Below are 25956 nucleotides of genomic sequence, written 5' to 3' on the forward strand. Positions count from 1 at the left end.
AAGGTCCCAGGTTCGATTCCGGTCAAGGGCATGTGCCTGGGTTGTGGGCACATCCCCAGTAGGAGATGTGCAGGAGGCGGCTGATCGATGTTCCTCTCTCATCTATGTTTCTGGCTCTCTATCTCTCTCCCTTCCTCTCTGTAAAAAATCAATAAAATATATTAAAAAAAATTAGAGGATTAAGGCAAATAATCTCTAGAATTCCTTCCAGCTAAAAAATTGAAAGATATATTTTTTATTTTACCTCCTTATGGCAAAAAAGGAGTTTTTATAGTGCCAAGTTTTGGTCAGAACTTTAGTTAAGCAGACCAGGGAAATGGCCTATTTTATTACATTAATTTTGCGTTATGCTTAATGAACTTGAACTGCTCTCCAGATATCTAACACATTTCTTAATGCATCTGGCAGCTCAACATATCCAAAGGTTCTCCTGGTTTTCTTAGATGTGTCCCCATATTGTACTATTTCTTATTTACATACTAAATCATGCTTATCAGTCTATTTTGTAAACTGACTTGGCCTGTGTCGCATAACTTGCTATTTGGATAAGGCCCTGGTTTGTGCAAATTCTGTGAAGGAAGTCCAGGACATATTTCAGTGCCCATGGCTTTAAGACCAAGCCATTACCTTAAGGAGAACTCCATCTATATATGTAAAATCCAAATGACCGGAATGACGGAATGACCAGAATGACCAGTCACTATGACAAATACTGTGGTGACCAACTGACCTGATTGGGGCCCCGATAGCCCCCCCGTAACCTCCCACATCCCCCACCCTGCCAGGCTGTCCTGATCGGCCCCCATTGGGATGGGTAGGCCAGACCCCACCCATGCATGAATTCATGAACTGGGCCTCTAGTTTTAATATATTCTTCTTATACTATGTAATGAATTCATTCAAAAAATATTTATTAAGTACTTACTAAGTGCCAAGTACCTTAGGTGTTAGGGCTACATCAACGAACAAACTGATTTAAAAAAAACAAACCTGTGACCTCATGGAGTTTATATTCTAGTGAATATAATTTTTTATAGCATGACATTTTATTTATTTATTTATTTATTTGATCCTCACTTGAGGATATTTTTCCATTGATTTTTAGAGAAAGGGAAAGACAGAGAGAAATATTGATGTGTGAGAAACACGTTGATTGGTTGCCTCCTGCATGTGCCCTGACCAGAGAGGAGCCTACAACCCAACCGAGGTACATGCCCTTGGCCAGAATTGAACCTGGGATCCTTGAGTCTGTAGGCTGATGCTCTATCCACTGAGCCAAACTGGCTAGGGCTAGCATAAAATTTAAACAAAACTTATCCAAGAGGGTATGTTGTCATCAGACTTTTAACCTGTCCCCCTGTTTTGGAGAATGGAATTCAAGATGGGCACTCATAGAAGTCAGTATATGGAGGGATCAGCAGATTTCTCTTGACCAAAAATAATTTACATATTTTAATAATGGCTCTCAAGAGCAAGAAAGTATAACTATGTTTCTTCAGTATAAAAATCTTGGTTTGGGGTGTTTGTGTGTGTGTGCTAGAGGTGATGTGTATGGGTTCTGTATCTGGGCATCTGTTCTTATTCAAAGAATCCTTCATGCTTCAAAGCATTTTTCTGCAAAGGAACCTGTTCCATGTGATCAGCATTGGCAGCTGAGCATTAATGCTGGAACAGATGTGCAATCGTCTATTCCTGCCTGTTTGCTAAAGTTGCTATGCCTGGGAATGTGTATCTTACAATAATATCTAGTTGGCACGTTGGTAAACTCGTTCTTTCCCAGAACCTGTCAGCCATTGGCATTTGAAGCAGTCTGAAATTCTACATTAGAAATAAACTATATGACTCCAAAATGATTTTAGCAATTATATTCAAGAGATAAATTGTTAGGAATGTTTCTGCTATTGAAAAATTCCAAATGCGGAAACATAGGTATGTTTAAAGTTAGTACTTGTATTATAGATAAATGTTAGCCAAATATATTTTAAAAGATATTTTCCTCAAATTTTATTATTCTTACTTGTTTAATTTACAAAACAAAACAAAAAACAATTGTGCAACAGAAGTACTTTAAGAGGTTTTATTTGTCTTCTTCAGTTTGTTTAAAAGAAGTCAAACTTTTTCACAAACAGAACTAAGTGCTGCTTGCTGTGGCAAGTGTAATTATTCTTGTAAGACATCTGCAGAACAAATAATACTTTGAGACTCTGTGAACCAAGCTGGATAACAATTTGTCATGTATTAGGTTTTAGGAAGATGTGAGAGAGAACTGTTAACTGACTTGCTCTGTTAAACCTTTTATGAAATACTGCAAAGTGTCAACTAGTTTTCATAAAGCTGTTTTTAGCATATTCTTCTTTTTAACAACCTAGAAACATTTGTTTAGTCAATGAACTGGAACTAGCAATTCTAAAAAAAATCACACAGTGTTTTTTGTTGGTTGGTTGGTTGGTTTTATTCCTAAAGTAAATTGAGTCTTGGGTACCTAATGCTCTGCTTCCTAATGCCAACTGCACATCAAAGTGTCTGAACTCAACCAAACCAGTGCTCCTGATTGTTCTATAGATGGAATAAGGATGGGGGAATCTTTATTCAGACAGATCTGGGCTTCAGGCACAGGTCTATCACTTACTGTGAGGTCCTGGGCAAGTTACTTATCCCCTGTCCCATTCTCATCAACAAGGTGAAAATAAATAATGTGGGCTGAGTGAATTAGAAGAGATAATGCCAGAAATAAAAACTGAGCAAGTACCTGAAATACTTTAAGGACTCTTAAGATAAGGTTTCAATTAATATTAGTTATTAGTGGTATCATCAATAATAGGAATGATGATCATGATGATGATCATATTGTTCTCTAATTAGGCTTATGGAAAACAAGGAATTCATTTCTGTGAAGCTCCTGATTTCACCCTCAATTTTGATTGACAGCCTTGCTGGGTACAGTATTCTTGGATTCAGACATTTCCTTTGCATGACTTTGTATAATTCTTTCCATTCCCTTCTTGCCTGATGTGTTTCTGTTGAGAAATCAGTCGCTAGTCTGATGGGGGATCCTTTGTAGGTAACTTTCTGTCTCTCTGGCCACTTTTAAGATTTTTACTTTGATGTTGGTGTTTGCCAATTTAATTATAATGTGCCTTGGTGTTGGTCTTTTGGGGTTCATTTTGTTTGGGACTCTGTGAGTTTCTTGGATTTGTTGAGCTTTTTCTTCCCTATATCAGGGAAGTTTTCTGTCAGTATTTCTTCCAACATGTTTTCTATTCCTTGCTCAGTTTCCTCTCCTTCAGGTACCCCTATTATGTGGATATTGTTTTGTTTAGTGTTGTCCCAAAGTTTCCTTACGCCAGCGGTTCTCAACCTGTGGGTCACGACCCCTTTGGTGATCGAATGACCCTTTCACAGGGGTCTCCTAAAACCACCTTGCATATCAGATATTTACATTACGATTTATAACTGTAGCAACATTACAGTTATGAAGTAGCACCGAAAATAATTTTATGTTTGGGTCACAACATGAGGAACTGTATTTAAAGGGCCAGAAGATTGAGAACCACTGCCTTAGGCTCTCCTCCTGTTTTTTAAGTCTTTTTTCTAGAAGTTGCTCTGCGTGGGTATTTTTTCCTACCTTGTCTTCCAGCTCATTGATGCAGTCCTCTGCTTCTTCTAGTCTACTATTGATGTTTCCATTGAGTTCTTTTTTGCAGCGATGTCATTTTTCATCTCTTCTTGGTTCTTCTTCATTTCCTCTTGTTTCTTACACATATTGTTGAATTTGTCTTCCATTCTTTTCAGCCACCTTATGACCATTTCTCTGAATTCTTTCTCTGACATATTGCTTGCCTCCTTTTTGTTTACTTCCTTTTCTGGTGATGTCTCCTTTTCTTTCATTTGCAGGCTGTTTTTTGTCTCCCCATGATTTCTCTTCTCTGGGTGTCTAGTTATGTAGCTCTCTCTCTCCTTTTCCTACATGAAATCTGACCTTTCTGAGTGGAGGAGCAGGGCTCGTCCGAGTTCACATATTCTCGCTGCTTGAGATCCAGTGTTCCTGGATTCATAGGTGGTCCCTGGGTGCCGTGGTTGCAGGATCCTGGGATGTATATGCTTCGGATAACAGCCACTCTCCCCTTCAAGATGGCGTAGTCTCCATGGAAGAGCAGGCTGCTCTGGGAGAGATTTCAGCAGCAGTGGAGGCTGCCTGGTCTGGGAATCCCAGGCCGGCAGTCTCCAACAGTTCCCTGCAGTATAGCTATCGCTCACCCACAAATTTACACACTCTGTATGTCCACACACTCTCCTTTCATTCTCTCACACACTATGTTTCAGTCTGCCTTCCCATTGGCAGCCATCTTCTAAGCCAAGGAATTCATTTCTAAGTGAGCTCACTGCACTGACACCATGAAAGTTCTCTGTATTTTTAGAGATTCATGATCCTTGTGGAAAGAATGTCTTTCTACTTTTATCTTAACAAGTCATAGTTAGGTGAAGAATTCCAACTCAATGACTGGCCCCATAAAACTGCCTCACTCTCTCCCTTATTTTTCCTCTCTCCCTTCCAAACTCCCCCCTTGAAAGTACCCAATGCAAAAATTAAAAGAGAATTGTTATTGAAAATAATCAAAGGCCTAATCATTTTTAAATAATGCTAGCTATTTTTGGAGGTGAAGTTGAACTTCACTACTTGTGGACACAACATCATTGGTTGTATTAGAAATAGGTTAGGCCAGAAATTAGGAATAACCTCTCATATTTGTTATTCACCATGAGTGTCTCCATCTCCTATTTCTCTCACTAAGGTGGTGTGCAGGGGATGAGGAAAGGGGCATAGCCTCATGTGGTCTCTTAGAATGTTCTGGCAGGAAATCACTGGTATGTAGGGCTATGACTTCTAACTCACCTGTTCTGTGTTCTGCTGACATTGGATGCTGATTTCCAAGGCAGGTGACCTTATGGTCTTATCTTCTGGACCAGGCATGATCCCAGGAAGCAGTGATCATCCTGACCTTTGATTCACCAGAAAAACTCCTCTACATGGAGATTCATGGTGTTCTGTTTTCCTGTTGGATCCCAGAATGAGGCACTGGGGCAGTGGCAAACCTCAAAAATAATACTTCTTTTTGCTTTAATTATCAATAATTATTAGTATTAATTTAAGCTTAATACTATTTTCCAGATATGTTGAAGCCAAGAAGGGAATACATAGGTTGCATTCACTTAATTAAACGTAGACTTTGTGATGAGTATTTGTGAGAAACTGTTTACTAAGTCCATGATACACAAGTGAGGAAGTAGGAAACATGACAGAGAAGGGGAGGAGCTCCAGAAAGGTAGGTTACTGAGGGAATTATGGCTTTGGACAACTGAGCTTATTCTCACTGGGGTCCATTTGAGGAACCATGTAGTGTGCCCCTCAGAAATGTTCCACCAAGGTGTTTGTCAAATGGATTTTTTATCCACAGACTCCAGCCCTTCATCGATTGAGGGGTATGTTTGGGGGTGACATTAAATCACCTGTACTTTCGGAATGTCCTGCTCACAGATAGAGCCATCCACGTCTATGTGGAGAAAGCCCTCAGACAGAGAAGCAGACAATGGGAGGCACCTGAGGTGGAAGGTTGACTTTCTAGATCTGGGAAACTGGCCTCTGGCAGGGGTGATAGTGTGGGAATGTGGCTTCCCTGCAGGTCCACCAGTCTTCTCTCCTGCTTCACTGCAATAACATAGCAGAAGTCAGGGAGCAGAAGGAGGAGAGAGGAGGAGAGAGGAGGGGAAATAGATGAATGCCTTGGGAGTATGAAGGCAAGCAGGGAAAATGGCTAGAATTTAGCTAGTTTCTCTGAGAATATCCACACAGCACAGTTGTGTTTAGTCCAGTCCTCCTTCTCTACCCCCACCCTCCATCTCATCTTCTCTCCTTTCTCTCTCTCTTCTTTCACTCCAGTTCCTTTTCTTCTTCTTATAATTAATTTTAAGGTAATTTAAGTTTCAGCTATTGCCTCTCACAAAATTTGAGAAATTAACTCAGTTATTTTTAAAGATCTCAGCCGCAGAGTTCCCACAAAATAAAGCAATATTTCTACTTCTAAATGACCTCTCTCAGACTGCTTTCTCTCCCGCTCCCCCCAATGCCAGTCTGAGCAAAGCAATCACCTGCCTTCAGCAAATACACACAAAATTACTCAGTAGGTTGCCATGGAAACCAAACCAAAAGAGACTAGAAAGACAATGCTAAATATTAAGGATTTGTTTGGCCTTAGTGACTGCTTTTTCAAATCTGAAATTCTTTGGTCTATGACAATGTGAACCACAGTTCCCTTTCAGAGATACACCAGGTGAGTCCTAAAGCTATGCCTAACCCTAGGTTTCTGTGCATTTTAGTGCTTTTTCACTAGTCCCTTCTCTAACTCTTTCTACCTTCAATTCTGAGACTTATTTCTGTTGATAAACATACATTGATTAGTGCTATAGTTAAAATATTCTATCATAGTTAATTCAGTGACAAGAATGCCCACCTATTTCCCATAGCTCAGAAAGCTCTCAGGAAACTCATCTTCACTGATGTGGAAAGGACCAAGGGACATTATTAGCAATGGTAGCACCATCATGTCAATTAGTCAAGGTTGTTCCTTGAGTTTCCAAGAAAACAATTTTTACTGGAGCTTTAAAGAGGCCTCATGCAGTGAGGTTAGAAACAGAAATTGTGTATTTGAGTTTTAAATCATGGAATTCATTAGCTAAGTGAATCTGGGCAGCTACTAACACTTTTTTCCCCTTATTTTTAATTTTTTAAAAAAATTTGTTTTTGTTATTACATTCACTTGTTGAGTCTTAATTTTCTAAACTCCATAGAGTAACTTATAAAGGTCTAATTGTACTGTTGTGAGGTTTTTTTTATTCCCATACAAGCTAACATTCATGTAGCGCATAGTATGTGCAAAGAATTGTTCTAATGCTTCACAGAGGAACTCATGGAGTCCTCCCAACAACCCTCTGCACAGGTCCTTGGTATCATCCTGAATAGGAAGCTGAAGGACAGGAGGTGAAGGTCTTGCCCAAGATCACACAGAGTTAGTTAAGTGATAAATCTAGGACACAAACTCAGTAAATCTGTTTCTAGGCTGTTACCATCACTAGAAAATAATAATTATTTTTTAAGACTTACTAATGCCCTACATTCTGTATTAAGCACTTTACAAAAAAATCTAATCTGTTCCTTATAAGAACTTTATGGTATATGTACTATTACTGATCCTATTGTGCAGAGAAGGACATAGGTTCAGAATCTGAGTTCAAGGTACTTGCTCAAGGCCCCGTAGTTCATAGATAGAAAATATTCCCTTTGCTTACAATAGCGTTCTTTCCCTTTCTTAATGACTCCTGGCTAAATTTTCATTATTCTTCAAGTCTCATTTTAACTGTTGCTTCCTCTAGTAGTCTTCTCTGAAACTTTATATGCACTATGTAAATGTGGTTTAAAATAGACAGAGAAAGTTTTAAATAAAAATGTTTCTGGGTCCCCAAATTTTTATAAGTAGGAAGAAAGCAGTCTGAGAAAGCTACTTTGTAGAAAACGTGTGATTTTATGTGGAAAATGAAGGACATCTCAGATGGTGGAAGCAAGAGTGTAGGGAGTGGAACCAAGAGATGTAATGAGCCCTGAAGAAGGGAACCGCTCCCTGGAAGCAGAATCACATTCTAATCAGGGGCCATTCCTTTTCCCCATACGGGGAAATCTTACTATATATGCTCAGCTGGATTTCAAAATTGCTATGGAATACTGACTGCTGTGCTGTCCTCTTCCTTCTCTTTTAGAATAAAAGTGTCGTATAACTAATCTGTTCCATTTTCTTCATTTCATGGCATGTGTGAAGAGCAGGTATCTTCTCATAAGTTTAGAGGTCTCTGGATGAAGAGGAGGTGCCCCCAAGAAGCCACATTTCAGAATCTCATCCATATCTGAACAAGAGAAAAGTTACTAAATATTAAATCTTGACACTAATAACATATTGAATCCTATTTTGGGAATGGTCATAAGGAAGTCAGTGTATTTTGCATTGGGTGCAACAGGAATAATTGTGCTAAGAGAGTCTACTGTGGTAGACTGAAACAAATAGCCACAATATTTAGTGATTCCCCTCATCGGTGGGTGGGATGTATTTCTCCACCCCTTGAATATGAGCTTAGCAATGTGATTTGCTTTTGGCTAGTGGGACTCTAGCAGAGGCTTATACAAGGAGAGGCTTGGAAAGTTCTTGTGCACTGGGGCTTTCTCTTTCCTGTTCTGGAATCTTCCATGTGAGGAAGCCTGGACTAGCTTCCTGGAGGGTGAAATTTGACAAGAAGACAGTCCCCTGTCAAACTGATAACCTAGAGAATCCTGAACGAAATGAAATGGTTGTTGTTTTGTATCATTAAGTTTTTTGGTGGTTTGTAATGCAGCAAAAGCTTACTGGTATTGGTTGGATTAACATACAGATAGACAGCAGGTAGAGAGGAGGAAGTTCCATTTCTACTTTCCAATAATATGGCATTAAAGGAGTTGCATTTGTTAAGATAATACAGGGAAATCTATGTGCTATCACAGTTTCCCTAAACTGGATTTAACTAATAGAACATGCAGGGTGGGGCAAAGTGGGTTTACAGTTGTTTGTATGGAAAAAGACATGCAGGTTATGATCATTACAATAGCTTTATTAACTCTGTGTTTTGCATACTCCCAACTGTAAACCTACTTTTGCCCCACCCTGTATACAAGCATCTATACCCATCCAGAGGTACAGAGAGCTGTATTTGCAATAATCAGTCCTTCTAGTGAGGATTACAGTCAAGAGACAAATTTAGATAGTATACTGAATGAAGCAATGAGAAACAACTTCATTCATTCATTCAGTATTTTATTTTACTAGGTGCCTACTGTGTATCATATCTGGGCAAAAGAAAACAATATGTGATTCCATTTGGATGCTGTCATTGCAACTTAAAAATGTGTTTTCTAAGACATTTGCTATACTTGGTAATTCTAACTATAATCCTCAATGATTAGGAAGGAACTCAATAAAATTAAAGTATTACCTTGGCAGTAATTTCACAGTAAATTTGCTTCACTAAAGATGTCACATCCATCATTTTTTAATTGACACTCAAACATTGTGAGCTCTTTGGAAGACATATGTCAATAAAATAAATGTTATATCTTGCTAATTTTAAATGTACTTGCAATATAGTGTCTAATATAAAGAAAATACTTTTATATGGTTTTTGCACTTTATTATGCTCTCCTGCTTTTCTGGTTGAGGAGGCATTACAGGTGTTTTTTATTTTGCCTTAAAGCCTTATTTTTTCTTTCTTATATAGAATTCTTATTTTATTCCTATTGAAAGAGCTCTTTAAGAATTAGGCAAAAGTAAGTAATTAAATTATTCTTAAAGTTTCTTCATATTTAGAGTCTGATTCATATAAATCACTTTAAAAATAAACTTTATTTTTAGAACAAATATTTAGAGAAATTGTGAAGATACTACAGTGGATTCTCATATACTCCCACACACAGTTTCTCCTATTATTACATCTTATATTAATACTAAAGGCCCCATGCATGAAATTGGTGCAAGGATAGGCCTTCGCAGCCCCAGCTGCCTTGCAGCCCCACCCCCGCCAGCACCCACACCCACCTTGGCCTGGCACTGCCTGTGTCCGCCACCACACATCCCCGGTTCCCCAGTTCTGCGGACTCCCCCATCTATTGCCTTGCAGAGGGTGGCCTGGGCCTCCCTCTTTGGGAAGATTGCAGAGCCCCCCTATCCCATGCCCCCCAGCAGGTGGCCTGGGCCTCAGTCTGCCGGGTGATTGATCACGGAGGCCTCCCATGGATCGCCCCACAGGGGATGGCCTGGACCTCCCTCTTTGGGGTGATCATAGAGCCCCCAATTGATCACCCCGCTGGCTGGTGGCCTGGGCCTCCCTCTGTGGGGTGATCATGGGGTGATGGCGGGCTCCCCAACCAATTGCATGGCACATGCCTTTGCTGGCCTGGCACCAGTGTGTGTCATAGCATGGTCACCCAGACGGTCCTTCTGCTGTTCTGTCATTCGGTTGATTTGCATATTATGCTTTTATTATTATAGATGGTGCAATTGTTATAATTAATGAACCTGTATTAACATATTATTATTAACTAAAAGTCCATACTTTATTTAGTTTGCCTTAGCTTTTGCTTAATTGTTTTTTGTTTGCTTATTCAGTGTTGCTGTTGACTTTGATCATCTCACTGAGGTGGTGTTTGTCAGGTCTCTTCATGGTAAAGTTACTTCTCTTCTCACCTTTTCCATAATGCATTCTTTGAAAGAAAGTCACTATGTGTATCCCACACATAAGGGGTGGGGACTTGTTCTACCTACTTGAGGGTGAAGTATCTACATAAATTATTTTAAATTCTTCTACATGGGAGATTTGTTTAGTCTTTATTTACTATATTTGTTTATAGTATATTGGTATGGACTCGTGGATGTTTATTTTATACTTTGGGTTATAATCCAATACTACTTACTTATTTGGTTCCTTAAATTGTTCCAGCTTTGGCCAGAGGAGCTCTTTCAGATGATCCCTATGTGCCCTTGACATTGCCACATCATCGTGTTCATAAGATTTTAAAAGACAAGCTTTATATAAATCTCATTTTAACTTGGTACATTCTGTCTCTATCCCTGTTCCTGTCACTGTCTTTGCCTGTTTCTCTATTTCTCTTTCCATAAATATTTTTTAATTATGATCTAAAAGTTGGAAATATAATGTGATCTTAAATTTTGCTGTTTAAAGCTAAATTAATTCTCTTTGGAGCCTAATCAGTGGCTCTCAAATATTAGTGTGCAAAAGAATAATCTAGAGAGTTTGTTAAAATTGCAGATTTTTCCTCTGTTATGGGCTGAATTGTGTCCCGCCAAAATCCATATGTAGAAACCCTAACCAATGCATTTGGAGATAGGACTTTTTAGAAGGTAATTAAGTTAAATGAGGTCAGGTGGGAGTCCTAATCCACTAGGATTAGTGGTTTTGTAAGAAGAGGAAGAGAGATGGAGCTCTGTCTCTCTCTATGCACACTCATTGAGAAAAGGCCATATGAGGACACAGTGAGAAGGCAGCCAGAAAGAGAGCTCTCACAAGAAACCAGATTGACCGGCACCTGGATCTTGGGCATCCCGGCCTCCAGAACTGTAAGAAAATAAATTTCTGTTGTTTAGCATCAACTCTATGCTATTTTGTTATGGAAGCCTGGCCTGACTAGGACATGCCTTCCTTCCCCTGCTCTAGCCAACATTTTAATTTATTAAGTAAAGGAAGGGGCTAACAGGCACCTCAGGGGATACTAATGGAGTTCTTTGAGGGCTTTGATTTGAAAATCAGTGAAACTAACAATGGAGGAAGATCATTTGTCATACTCCTTCCTGAGCGCAGGGAGCTGTCCTGATACACTGTTTTTCTAGTGTCTTTAGTTCTCTTTTCCATTAAGGTATAGAAAACAACAACAACCTGGAAGTCTATGGAGGACTAAATTATCCAAATTCACATGCTTATTGGTGGTGGAGTTAGGTCTGAAAGAGGTTTTCCTAATTGAGGATTGTTCCATCAAAACAGACACAATTTAATATAATTGGTTTAAATGGATTATTAGGAAATAGAAAATTTTGTATTACTCTTTTTTTCTGTTTTCATATTTTTACATCAAGGTGCAATTTCAGGATTATAGCTTTTGTTAATTATAAAAGTAGATACTGTGAAATATCAGTGTTTCCCATTTGTAGGTCTGTGATTAAGCTATTTTTAAATTAACTATTAAAAATGTTAAAACTAGCACTTGGCTCTTGCCTTGACCAACCTTAATCTGAGTACATTCAGTCAAGTCAGCTTCTTTACTATGATACAGGCAACTAGACCTAGAAGGATTAAGACTTAAAAAGTAAATAGTGTATTTTCACTTCATTAAACATGCATTTATATAACTCATTTAAAATTTGTTCAACTAATTTGTTGAAATGATTTCAATGAATTAGACTTGCTAAGGCGAAGGATATTAAAAATTTATATTTTGATTCAAAACTAGCTTTCCCCCTAATTATAGACACGCCTCATCAATCTGTCTCCCAGGGTTCAGTTATGAGAGTTAAAACTGTACAACACTTTTCAAAAATGAAAAACATTAGATGTCAGTGTTTGTATTCTGTGACGGTGTGATATTGCAGAGAAAATATTCTTCTGTCACTGTTCAGTGCAATCATCATATATGCTTAATCCTTAATTGTCATTCGTATTATTTCATTTTCTTTTTTCCAGTTTCCTTGGATTATAGTTTCTCTGTTACTGGTTTCTAAGAGCTTGTTTATGACTAAAGATGTTAACCATTTCTCTTGAGTTACAAATGAAATACCATGTTTTTTGTCATTATTTTATTGTGGTGTTTTACTTTTTGGTTGTAATGAAGTGTTTTAAATATAATCGTGTTCTGTTTAAGAAAACACAGAAAAAGTAAATAGGGTAGACAAATCCTCATGATATGGGTGTTCCTGGTAAAACCCTTAATTAATTCCTCAGGCAATGTTGTGATGACACAATTCATATATTTTTAAGGGATGCTTCATAAAATTCAATCAGTTGGCAAAAGAAAGACTACCTTGGTTGAATATTTCACTAATTCTAAATGAGTCTGGATCTGGGAGGTAGTATTTTTGTGTGTTTTTAAAGAACCCTGGACTAGATTTGAATTTGGCTTTGCCCCTTAATTGTGGTGTGACCTTGAACAAGGCACTTTTCTTCTCTTGTCCCCAGTTTCCTTACCTGTAAGTTGAAGAGACTGGTTTTAATACCATTAATAACCCTTCCAGATTTAAAGGTGCCATGATTATGGGTTTGTCATTTCTGAGCCATTGCTAGCAACTGTCATAAAAAGGGAATTAATTTACCTTTTATTGTTCATTTGGTAGGTTTCTTTCCATTCTGGAACATTGACTTGGCTTTCAGATTATTTTATTGTTAGAACTGGGGAAGAGGTCCAGGCCATTCACATTTCTAACTATTATTTTATGTTCTACTGGAGGCCAAGTTATAGATGAAGTGTTCAGGACTGCAGAGCTAGTGGCAGCTTTAATCCAGAAAATAGATGGTATCTCATGTCATAGCCATGTACTAGAGGGTGTGTGTGTGTGTGTGTGTGTAAGGAGGAATATTTGAACAGCATTTGGAAGCCGATCATTTTGTATATCTATATCTATAACTATATCTACTTCTCTCTTTCTATATATATTATACTTCTATATATCTATTTTTATATCTTACCATATATCTACATACATATAGAAAGAGATCTATATCTCTCATGTCTTTTTGGAATGAATAATGTTGAATAAATATGAGAATCTGTGTCTACAGGATCTGCTTTAGGTCAATGACTCATATTTAGTGAGGAAAATTAATCTAAATAGTGGGTCTCTGGACCAGTCCTAGGGGGATGTATCCTAAGTTTCTTGAAAGAGAGAAGCAGTAAAATTTATATGACACAAGTGTGTATATGTAAATTAAAACAATGTGGGAAAATAGAGGTGTTGATCATAGAGGTGGGTTACCTGTAATTCACTGATCTACAGCTTGTGACATTCTGAATAGAATGAGGAGGGGAAGAGACCTGTGGTGGGTCCTGGAGCTCTTCTGTAAAAAGGAAATAATACTCTCTCCTGCAGCATTGTTGTGAGGACTAGAATTGATTAACATTGATGTAAAGAATTGCCAGGCATCATAAAATGTAAAACAGCACATTTTACTATAGCGAACATTAACCAGTACCATTTTTCAATTCTTCTTAAATAAACAATAAAATCCCCCAAATCCTACTTCTTTCTAGCAAAATCTTATGTGGGTTAATGTTGGAGAGTGGGGACCCCAAATGTCCCTCAGGCTTGTGCTCAGAGCCCCCCAAATGCCTTAAGTTCAGCATGAAAACATCATGCGGGTCCAAGGCCTCATTTATAGCCATGGGAGCCCAGTGCCTGAGGCAGTCATCGTTTATTGACTGAAAATCCCAGTTCTCTTCTGAAGCATCTCTCTTAAAAACCAAGTGAAATTGATTTTTCTAAGAGTGAGGTAGAAAAAAATTGTTATCTGATTGAGATTTCTCTGACCCCAAGAAAAATGTTCAACATTTTTTTTTTTGCTTTTCTGTTTTCTCACTTGGTTGCTTCTCTTCTTACCCTGTGCTGTTTCCTCTAATAATTAGCTTTGGAGGGAAATAAATCATGTAGTAAAAATAAAAGCAAAAACAAACAAACAAAAGCCAGGCAGCCAACACGGATATGTGTGATTCACAGTTGCTTTCCAGGGGTGGTGTATGTCTGGCCCGTGGGCCATGTAGGGCGTACAAAATCATTTCATCTGGTCCTGCCAAGGCATTTAAGGGTGAGTTAATTAAATGTTTGACCAAATATAGCAGGCTAATTATTAAGTTGATTATTTTGTATGGCCTGCAAATGATGTTATAAATATCCAAATGGCCCTTTGGGAAATAGAAGTTCCCTATCCCTGCACCCACGGAAATTTGTTTGCCCAAATTAATAACTTTTAATAAACAGATTTTGCTATCCGAGGCTAAAATTATTCTAGTCAGGCTTTGGTTGAAAAGAAAGGTATGATAGGAATCTGTCCCCATGGCAACTGAACTGTTAGGAATAGTTTATGCTAGACAATGATCTGTGTAGGCTTTTGAATGTTTGGGGGTTTGTGTTTCTCAACTACCCATGTAGGTGAGAGCAAAGAGAAAGGACAAAGCTGAATGCGTGGGTTTTGAATTATCACCTGGGTGAACCTTACCTTGATTACATTCAAAGGTGAACCTAATGGTGCTTGTGATGATAAAACTGAAACTCTTTAGAAAGGTAAACTACCCTTCTCCAGATGTAGGCTGCCAGACTTGCAGATTAGTGTCTACCTGAATAAGAGATCACATGCAAGGGCTTGAGTAGAATAATAAAGATTTGTAGTTTTTTAGAATTCATCTGGAGTCAAAGCAAGTTTCCTCAGGCAGCCATCTTCCAAGTCAAAGGAAAACTGAGAATTAAATTGGTCTCAGTAACAAGAACCTGTCTTTCAGCACCAGCTTGCTCAGCTTCATCATGATAAATAGACTGAGAGAGACTTCAATAAGCCACACTGTGTGGTGCCCTCCAGGCTCTCCTAATGAGTCCTTGGAGGAGCGATGCAGAGTCAGGAGGGAAACTGTGCAGCCAGGCTCCTCACCAGCGAGTCATGGACCAGCCTGGGACTCCGTCAGATGATAACCAAGCACCTAAACAAGAAAACCAGGGCTCAGGCTTACATTTTAGAACATAATACAAATTGAATGCAATTTGAGGTGCCCATTCTATTCCTCTTGTTTTCTGATTTTGAAAGGAAATATTGTTCATTGTCAAAAATTTCAAGATTTATAGAAAACTGTAATTCGGGGAAAATCATCCATTATTATCAGCCAGAGGTAATGTCAAACTGATTTTGACATTTTTCTGATGCACTAGAGTCAGACTTTTGGAAGGAAAGTTATCCTTAAAGGTCAGGTTACCAGCCTCTTGGTTTACAGACGAGGACAGCGTTCAGGCAGTGAGTCAGGCTGAGCCCACACAGCCAAGTGCATCCAAGTTCACACTGCTCATCCCGGACACTCTGCCCAACATTACTCTGCCTCTCTTCTTCACTTATTTTGTCTTCTAATCATTGCAAAGAAATCATAAAATCTTCTAATCCTGAAGATTTCTCAGAGAACAGCAGCTTGCAGAAAGCACACACACATTCTGAGTTACAGAGACCAAACTGTTCTCATTATGATTTTCATAATTTGAACAAAGTCTTTATAAGAAAACTAAATAATAGTGAAACTGGGGGAAAAGGGTTATTCTCACTAAAAGTAATTTATTATTTTCTGTAGCCATGAGCTTGATCTCTCTCTCTTTTGGTATTTGGGAGGGAAGGCAATGGATCTGTAGTTAAATAGTAAATTAACCTTTAATACCAATTAGTTATCCTGGGAGATGTCACTGAAGTGTTTCTGAATAATTAGAGTGTGTCTGAGGACTCACAAATCCAGGAACATTTCAGATGCTCAAATTCCTAGTAACGCAAATTTTCACCATATCAAATATATTAAAACACACCAGATTTTTATATTGTAAGCAGTTGAAAGTTTGTGTGCCCAATGCTTCTCAAGGCCAAAACTAAAAATGTCACAGTTTGGAGCAAGAAAAGGGTTTATTGATCAAGAAAGGGCTAATCGAGAAGATGAGAGACCTAGTTTTCAAATATGTCTTAAGAAAGTACAGAGTTTAGGTATCTTTTATGTCAAAAGAAGGGAAATGTGAGGGGCAAGATGTGATTGTAATAGTTGAAGTGAATTTGGTCCTAAGGTTCCTGCAAATCTATGATAAGCAATACAATACTTCCCTTATTTTCTCAAGCTGCAGGCAACATTCCTCTAATGATTAGCATGTCTATATGTAAGACTAAGCAGAAGCTAGTAGCCTAAAGGCCATGGGAACAAAGGCCTTGAAAAAGACAGAGTCAGAGAGTTTGAGCATTTACTCTATTACAATACTAGAGGCCCGGTGCACAAAATTCATGTGGAGAGGGAGGGAGTGTCCCCTCAGCCCAGCCTGCACCCTCTCCAATCTGGGACCCCTTGGGGATGTCTGACTTCTGGACATCCCTCTCACAATCCTGGACCACTGGCTCCTAATTGCCCACCTGCCTGCCTGCTGAGGTTGCCCCCAACTGCCTACCTTTCAGGCCTGGTCCCTCCCAACTGCCCTCCCCTGCCAGCCATCTTGTGACAATGTGGGACTGGACATCTTGTGATGACATGGGGCAGCTATCTTGTGACAACATGGGGGCTGCCATCTTGTGATGACAGGGGTGCAGCCATCTTGTGATGCTAGGGCCTGAGGATCAATTTGCATATTACCTCTTTATTATATAAGATTACATATCAATCTATACTAATAAAAGACAAACATGCAAATTGACCATACCTTCGCTATGCCTTAAGCCACGCCCACTAGCCAATCAGAGTGACTATATGCAAATTAACCCAACCAAGATGTCGCCCAGCTGCCATGGAGCTGGAGTGAGCAGGACGCTTGGTTGTCCCAATGATGAAGGAAGCCAAGCTTCTTGCTCCACTCAAAGCAACAAAGTTTCAATTATAGGAGATAAATGAACCCCAGATACCTGTTTTTAGCCAGCTGTGACCACGGAGCTGGAGCGAGCAGGAAGCCAAGCTTGGTTGCCCCAATGATGAAGGAAACCAAGCTTCTCGCTCCACTCAAAGCAACAAGGTTTCAATTATAGAAGATAAATGAACCCCAGATACCTGTTTTTAGCTGGCCGTGGCCATGGAGCTGGAGCAAGCAGGAAGCCAAGCTTCCCTGCCATGGCTGGCTCTGAGCTCCACTTAAAGCAACAAAGTTTCAATTATAGAAGGTAAATAAATCCCAGAATAAAAAAGAAAAAGAAAAAAAGGAGAGGCTGGGAGCTTCCGTGGTCTACCAGTACAGCAGTGATGGTAGGAGCCTCTCCCGCCTCCTCAACAGCACTAAGGATGTCCGACTGCAGCTTAGGCCTGCTCCCCGCTGGCAAGTGGATATCCCCTGGAGCCTCCCGGGCTGCCAGAGGGATATCTGATTGCCAGCTTAGGCCTAATCCCCCAGGGAGCAGACCTAAGTCAGCAGGTGATTATCCCCCAAGGGGTCCCAGACTGTGAGAAGGCACAGGATGGGCTGCGGGACACTCCCCTCCAGTGCACAAATTTTTGTGCACCAGGCGGGACACTCCCCCCCTGTGCACAAATTTTTGTGCACCAGGCCTCTAGTTTATGTTATAAAATGTATAAAAAGACTTTTTACAAAGTTGAATACTGTTAAGAATTCATGGTTTTATGATGTAAATTTTATTATTGTTTATATGAGGGTTGAGGTGCAGAAGACAAGTTGGCCTATTTATTATTTCCTGTAGTTGCTATAACAAACTGAATGATTGAAAACAGTAGAATGTGTTCTCTCACAGTTGTTGAGGCCAGAAGGCCTAAATCCATTTCAGTGAGTTAATATCAAGGTGTTGGCAGGATCATGCTGCCTTTGAAGGTTTTAGGGGAGAATCTGTTTCTTGACTCTTCCCTCTTCTAGAGGCTGCCAGCAGTCATTGGCTTGTAACCACATTACTCCAATCTGTGCCTCCATTTTCACATTGCTTTCTTCACTGAATATATAATCTCTTTTTATCTCTCTTTTATAAGGACACTCATGATGGTATATAAGTCCCACTCAGATAATCTAGGATTATCTCCTCATCCTCATTAACTTATTCATATCTACAAAGATCCTTTTCCCAAATAAGATAACATTCATAGACTTGTAGAGATTAGAATCTGATTATCATTGGGGCTACAATTGAGCCCATTCCAGTATAATATTGCATTTTGTAGTTGTTTAGCTAAACTTTTATCAATTTTGATTTAGTAAGATATTTATTTTTGTGTATTGGTACCAATACATTTTATTCCAATCTCAAACCTTCTTAAGCTTGAGCACCTTGCTCATAACAGATAACAGCTCAGGTGAGAGATTTTTCTCTCGATGTGTAGCCAAGTTGATTGACAGAAATTCTCTCATTATATCTTCTACTGGAGCAGGCATTTTTCTAAGAGGCATTTTGCTAGAAAGCATAAGTGAAGGAGAACATTTCTTTCAACAGGCTCCTTAGATGTCATGTTTCTGTGCCAGCAAATAAAAGAATTATAGAGAGTGAAGCACTTGAGGTCAACTAAAGTCCAGGCAGAGAACCACTGTACTTTCAACCCCAGACTTTGAGCAATTGCCTGCATTTTCAAGCTTTTCAGGGGCTTATGGGTGCTAGGCACTGTGCTAGGCCCTTTTCAGAATTTGTTCTAATGTTCATAACCTATCTTCAAATAAGGTATAATTCTCACTTTATAGATGAGAAAATTAGGTTCAAAGAGGCTAAATAATTTTCCCAAAGTCATCCAGCAAGTGAATAGCACAGGCATATTTTGAACCCGGGTCTGACTCGCTACAAAGTTCGAGTTCTTTTTTGTGCACTGTGCTGCATCATTTCAGCAACAAGGAAGAGTACCTACCACACATGACAAAGAAGTAAAAAGTGTTAACCTAATGGGCAATAAGATTAGAATCAGGACAGACTTGATCTTTATGTCTATTCTGTGATGATGGGAGCAATAGTTAACAAACACCATTACTTGAACTATCATTGGGTATATGTATTTGTGTGTGTGCTATTTGCTAAACTATATATAATTGATTCCATAGTATGGATTCTGATTTTCCAGCTAATTTTTTTTGTGGTCTTTACTCTTTGAGTGTCTTGAATTAAAAATAACTAACTAACTCAGAGAGTGTTAATACTCACTCTTGATGGATTCAGTTAATGTAAGAATCATTAGCACTGTGCTCAGAGTGGATGGATGTTTGTAGACTTTACAGAAGTATTTCCCTAATGTTAGTTCTCTGTTTAATCACTCTACTTCTGTCTGTACTATTGTCTATAGTATTATTTATTCAATTTTCTTTAATGCTTGCATTTTTAACATATTTATTTTAAAAGGCAACTATCACTTAATAGGACAATCAGTATCACCTACTAGAAGTAGATCAACAACAAACATTAATGCAATGAAAAGGAAATAATATTTCTAAACTTTGGTTAGATAGCATTAGCTGTCCAAGGAGAAAGTACTGGTCTTGCCCGTTATTGTTAGAAAGGGAGATTAGTAAATGCTAGAGAGGTAGTAAATGCTCATTGTCACTAACCTCAGATGTCCTTGACAAAATCTGATGATTGAATAAGACCTGAAAAGAATAACTTTCTCACCAGATGTTCAATGTGATTATGAGTGTGTATGTGAACACTTCTTCCTACCCTCCCTCCTTTATTGTGGTTTAAGACCTGAAGTGGAAATTTCTTGCCCTGGTCAGTGTGGCTCAGGTTGCAAGTTTGGTCCTCTGTTGGGGTGTGTACAGGAGGCAGCTGATCGATGTTTCTCTTTCACACAGATGTTTTTCTTTTCTCTCTCTCTCCCTTCTTCTCTCCAATATTATATCTGAAACTAGGAGGACTTGAATGGCCAACCACAACCTCCCCTTTCCCACTCTCCTCTGTGGATAAAGTCCTCTGGCCAATCAATCCTCCTTATCACAGTGCTTGCTTATCCCTACGATAACAGGCTTCAGTTCCCTGCCTGCCTGTAGGATTATTAAAACAAGAATCACATTCTTCCAGGAGTTACCTCACCCTCTTGCAAATACAAAACCTGCCTCCCACGCCCCTGCTTTTTCATTCTTCTCTCCAGTGAAACCCTCCAGGTGGCATGCAGTGTTCTTCTCCCGCTCGCCCCCCAGCTTTGACCATATGACAATAAACTGCTGTGATCTTATCTAGCCAGTGTCAGGTGTTTTGTGTTCAACCATCCCTGTAATCCTAGGGAGGAATTTTTCCCTCACCAGGAGGGTGAAGATGAGGTGAGCAAAAAATGCTCTTGGCTTTGGAAATACTACCATCCCATAGAATGGAACCTAAACAGATTCTCCTCCATTTATAGGTGTCCACTCATTCCTAAAAGAATCACCAGGTCGTCACAGAACAGACAGAAATGCTGCAGGTATCTTTCAGGTAAGTAAGTTCAGGTAAGGAAAGTTGCCTTTTATCTCCCTGAGTCATCATTTAATTTCACAAGAGGACAGTGGGCTTGGTTTGACACATAATTTATAGGTTCTTATCTACAAAGTCTGATGTGAGAACCTTTTCACACCAAATTCTCTTTCCTGATGGTTCTACCAAAGCAGCTGTAACTCCTATAATCATGTTGCTTAGCATTCAAAGCTTTTAACTTTCCAAAGGGGAGAGATCAAGTGCTAAAAGCTGTGCAATGTGGTGGTTAAGAGCACAGAGTCTACAGGGTTGGGAATCAGACTGCCTGGGCTCAGCTACTGACCACGTATTTGCCCTGCGAGGTTAGGTAAGTTGCTGAAGCTCTCTGTGCCTCAGTGTTCTAATTAACAGTGCCTTCCTCGAGGGACTGCAGCGAATCTTCAATAAGCTACATATAAAATCTTGGACCAGTAAGTGTTTAATAAATGTTAGCTATTGTTATTAGAGAATAATACACCTTTAACACCTGGGCTCATATTGGCTCTTTGTAATGAGAACCTGAGGAACAAGGACACTGGACACATTTTATTTTAATATATTTTATTGATTTTTACAGAGAGGAAGGGAGAGGGGTAGAGAGTTAGAAACATTGATGAGAGAGAAACATCGATCAGCTGCCTCCTGCACACCTCTTACTGGGGATGTGCCCACAACCAAAGTACATGCCCTTGACCAGAATCGAACCCAGGACCCTTCAGTCCGCAGGCCGACACTCTAATCCACGGAGCCAAACTGGCTAGGCCAAAAACATATATATATTATTATTATTATTATTGGTTTCAGGAAAGAAGGGAGAGGGGGAGAGAGATAGAAACATCAATGATGAGAGGGATTCATTGATTGGCTACCTCCTGCATGCCCCCTACTGGGGATCAAGCCTGCAACCTGGGCATGTGCCCTTGACCGAGAATCAAAACTGGGACCCTTGCATCTGCAAGCCAACGCTCTACCCACTGAGCCAAACCGGCTAGGGCCATACCTTTAAAAAACAAACAAAAACCCCACAAACAAACAAACAAACAAAACAAAACAAAAAACTAGTCTAAAGCTCCTTTAGGGCAAGACCTATGCTTTCTCATCTTTTTTATTCCCCGCTGAGTATAGCACAATGGCACAGAGAATGAAGATGATGGAATACATGTTGAATTAGTTGCTTTGGGTGCAAGTAGGAACACAAAATGAACATAAAGACACACAAAAATACATTGGCTCAAAAAATTGAGGTTAGTTTTTCTCTCCTGTAACACCCCAGAAGGAGGTGGCTTTTCTCCATGATAAAGGAGCCATGATCCTTTATCTTATGGCTTTACTACCCCCTAAAATTTTGTCTTCATGTACATGCTCAAAATTGTTCAGTCCAAAGAAAGAGGGGAAAAGTGGAGGCCATGCAGCATCATTTGAGGAATAACTTCCTCTCACACCCCATTTGTCACCAGCTGGCTACATGAGCCCCCCTAGGTGGGAGAAGCAGCCTACAGATGGTTTACTAAACTAATACTCAGGAATAAAACAGAAGGAGGGGGCATAATATTGGGAGACAATTAGCAGTCTTTGCATTGCATATTTTCTTAATTCTTGAATATCCACTCAGCACCTGTTCTGTGTGCTTGAGTGCCTCTTAAGAATGGAGATGAGGTAGAAAATAATAATCTCCATTCCAGTCCCCGCAGGTCATGGGGTCCCTTTGTGTGCCTAGCCCTTCAAACCAGGCCATCTGGTGACTATGGACTCCTTTTCCCAGGAAGCCAGAGGTCTTTGGGAGATTTTTGGTCTGCAGCCAAATGGCCAGTGTTAACGATAGCTTGAAATCACTTTTTCCCTTGTGGAAGAAAAATATAAGGGGGACAGGGAGCTAGAATTACATGTAAAGTATGGTATGTTCTTTTAAAATCAAATGTGCATATTTTGGTTTCTGGAGCAGTTCTACCAAATATAGAAAGCATTTCAGAATTCTCTGAGAGCAATCCCAGCTTGTAATGTAAATGTCGACTTGAGAAATCATTTACAGCACCAGTGGACAGACACAGAAATGCAAATGAGGCTTTCTAATCTAGGATTTTCCATTTCTAAGTCATGGAAACTTCAATTAAACAATTTGAACACATTTATCATGTGATAAAACTTTTCCTGCTGTGAATGTTCACAATAAATGGCAATAAAATCAAAAGTCCATGTTTGTGGACAACCCATGACAGAATAGGCACTTGGAGGTTTTAGAGTTGAAATAACTTCTCTTTTCTTTTATTCTTGCTTCTTACATGCACCATGACAATTCAGTCTGCCTATATGTTGCCATAGGATGGTGTTTGCTCTTTTCTTAGCTCCTGAATCACACTTGAGAATAATTGCCCTAATATAGTCTTTAATTTGAAGTGTAATTCTTGCATTAGGAGAACAGGAAATAACTGGTTTCAGAAGTAATATTCTCATAAAATCTTATCACATAAAAAATTAGTAATATTACACACACACACACACACATTCACACAGCACTAAGCCAGATTTTGAAAATAGTGCCAAGAAGCTTAGGGATATGTGTTTTAGCTATATCTCTTTTATTTGACTTAGAGGGTGGGGTACTTAAACTGGGAAACTTCTATTCACGCTAATCTGGTTTCTCCATGAATGTTCTATAAGAACAGGCACTGAGGGGTGTGATGGTTAGTTTTATGTGTCACGGGGTGCGCAGATTGAACATTATATCTGAGTGTGTCTGTGAGGATGTTTCCAACAGATATTAGCATTTGAATTGGTGGCCTCATTACAGGAATTGTTTTCCTGAATGTTGATGGGCATCATTCAATCTCCTGAGGACTTGAATAGAACAAAAGGTGGAGGGAGAAAGAATTCGAGCCCTTTGTTCCTGGCCCCCTGCTGAGTTGAGATATCTCATCTCATCTTTTCCTGCCTCAGGATTTAGATTTACACCATTGGCTTCTTTGGTTCTCAGGCACTGAGACTCATACTGGATTACACCACCAGATTTCTTGTGTCTTCAGTTTGCAGATGGCAGATTATGGGACTTCTTTGCCTCCATAACTACGTGAGTCAATTATTTATTTCATATATTGTATTATTAGTTATATACACTTTATGGATAGATGTGTATTTTATTGGTTCTTTTCCTCTGAAGCACCCGAATGCAGGGATCATGGTGTGGTCACAAACTCTAAAGCCAGTCACCGCGATCACAGGGCATGACTGGAAGCGGTCCCTCTTGCTGTAACACTGCTGTATTTCCACAAAGCAAGCTTTTCCCTCCAAGGGCAGTCTTCGATGGGCACTGGATGATGCTTGGGAGTGGCCTTTCCTGGAAAAGGTGAAAGCATGTTCAATGAGGAGGAGGAAGGCCCTCTGCAAAGGTTGGGTATCCAAAAGAATGGGTGGAAGCTGTGTACCTTGCTCCTCCCCTTGACCTCCTCTATCCCTGAGGCAGGAAAGCCTGCAGCTTGGGGTAACCAAGTGACCCAGTGCTGGCCAGTGAGGCATAAGTGGGAGTTACTAGTGTGACTTCCAGGAAATACAATTGCTTCTTAAGGAACAGACTTGGCTAACATTCAGCACTTCTGTCTTTTGTCCTGATCTCTTATTTTTCTTCTTGTCAAGACTAAGAATATAATACCTGAAGGTTTATCAGCCATTTTACAACAGCGAAAATGAAATTTAAGGATGGTGGGATAAGGAGCTAGAAGTAGTCCCTATGACATCATTAAGCAGTTGCTCCAGATCCACACTTATTATTATGTGAGAAAAATAAACTCCTCCATGCTAAAACTACTGCTCATGCTAAAAAAATAAGTTCTTAATAATTGACAGCTATTTTTGTTGTTGCTGTTATCATTGGCAATGAGGTAGTATCCCAGAACCTTCTTTATGAGGCCTGACCTTGCTGGAGGCAATTTACCTGTCTTTGTGTACATAGATTTCCCTCAGCGTCTCCTCCCCTTCTGTCCAGAGGTATATCTCCTTTCTCCCTACCATGAAGTTCAGTTTCCACCCTGAAATACAGGATACTGAAAAACAGTTTTGAAGTTGACTGGTTATGTCATACTATTTCATCCCAACCTGGTGTCCCTTCTATTTCATATTTCACAAAAGAAGGTTAGGCCTCTTTTCCATAAATGCTTCCCCTAGACTGGAGCACACATCAATTATCCCTCAATTTATTCACACCCGTGAGCAAGAACTGACAAAGGGCAGTAACATCTAGCAATATACCCCAGCCCCTTCAAGTCAAGAGGGGTTGTGTTCTAGGTAAAATCTGAAATGAATGTCTTGACTTCTGAGTCGACGGACAGAGGGAGAGGAAAAACAACTTAAGGGTTTGTATGCTCCTAAGTACAGTGCAAATTAAATGTGTTCATTTAAAGGCTGTAGGCTTTGAGATATTTGGAGAGAAAATTATTTTTCTTAGAAAAGTGCATTCTAACATTTTCAGGTTATAAAAGTTGATCTCTCTCATTCTTCAAAAGAAAAACAGCATGAATTGAAGTGTTGGGAGCTGACAGCCACAGGAAAAGAAAGTCAGAGCAACAAACAAATGGACGAGATGCTAATGAAGCTTAGGTTTCAGGGCATCTCATTTGTGGGAGCACTTTCTAAGTCCCTGTATCCAATTTTGTATTTATAATTTTGTAATGCTTGTCCTCAAAAGGGCCTTGAACTAGTAGAGGTTTCAAACCTCCAACTTCCCTAAGAAACAGTGAGACATGAAGGGCGGGGTGGGGAGTTGGTGGTGGTGGGGGGGCACGGAAGGAGGAAGAAGAAAAAAGAGAAGGGGAGAGGAAAAGGAGGAATGAAGAAAATTTTAAGAACCAGGAGGTTTAAAGTGTTTTTTAGGCTGATTGCCATGCTGCACTGAGATGTAGATTCCTTCTGTAGTCACACTTCTGGTGGCACTTTAGGAACTTTGAGAAGCAGGAAAATATGTACTTGTGAGGAGAAGGTGAGGGAAAGGGCCAGGGGGAACGGAAGATAGGATGCAGAGGGACGGATGTCAAAGATTCAGCTGCAGATGGGCAGAAAGGTTGCTGGGAACAATTTAAGTTCCCTGCTCTCTGGAATCTTTGGAGACACCAGATACTCACTCCAATGTATATGATACGGGATTCTTGCTTCCTTTATTTATGTCTTAGAGAAGACCTAGAGAACAAAGGACTCTTGAAGGGTGGAGTATTTTGCAGCCATCTGCAT

Source organism: Myotis davidii, unplaced genomic scaffold, assembly GCF_000327345.1.
Source record: "Myotis davidii unplaced genomic scaffold, ASM32734v1 scaffold892, whole genome shotgun sequence".
Classification (NCBI taxonomy): Eukaryota; Metazoa; Chordata; class Mammalia; order Chiroptera; family Vespertilionidae; genus Myotis; species Myotis davidii.